This window comes from Penaeus monodon, chromosome 21 (genome assembly GCF_015228065.2).
Source record: "Penaeus monodon isolate SGIC_2016 chromosome 21, NSTDA_Pmon_1, whole genome shotgun sequence".
Lineage (NCBI taxonomy): Eukaryota > Metazoa > Arthropoda > Malacostraca > Decapoda > Penaeidae > Penaeus > Penaeus monodon.
In genome coordinates, this window is record NC_051406.1 from 4,304,320 (window position 1) to 4,304,936 (window position 617).

Below are 617 nucleotides of genomic sequence, written 5' to 3' on the forward strand. Positions count from 1 at the left end.
GTGAATGTTAGTGAGATAAAATGGCTATTATTATAAGTATTTCATACAGACAGTTATGAAACCAGGCCCAGATAGGGAGGCAATAGACCTGTGTAACATAGGGTGCTTTACTAAGTAGCTTAATAGTAGATAGGGTTCAGATATAGATTTTCTCTTTTCTCAAATGTAGTGGAATGTTGGAAGGTTTAAATTTTTTTATTCAATAAATTTGTATATCTATCCTTAGGTTTCTAGTTTTTTTTAAATTTTCTATTCATGTGATTGTTTTTAGGAGGACTGTAGCTTCTTAGCCAGTAAATGGGGAATGAAGGATCTTTCTAAGAGACGGTATAGAAAGAGGTTTAATGTAGGAAAGCTTTTAGGTGTTGTATATAATCTGTCATTTAGTTAAGTGTAAATAGATTGCAGCAACAGAATATATTTGCCTATCACTCTTGAGAGTTATGAAGGGTAGTGCAGTCTGTAATGAAGATCTCTGCTTTGTCTCTTGTAGAGCCCGTTAAGATTGCTGAAAACTAACACAGTGAGTACTGGAATGTTTTCCTAGATACTTATGTGGTTTTAATTTTTTTTTTTTTCCTTCACAGATTTTTTTCCCCTTCCTCCTCCACCATATG

General features: G+C 33.5%; 1 protein-coding gene across 1 annotated transcript in view; it reads left to right on the plus strand.

The window, feature by feature from the left end:
• LOC119586765 (DENN domain-containing protein 1A-like) overlaps window positions 1-617 on the plus strand; it is a gene marked incomplete at its 5' end in the record, with an annotated part of 18,372 nt that overhangs the window by 3,394 nt on the left and 14,361 nt on the right.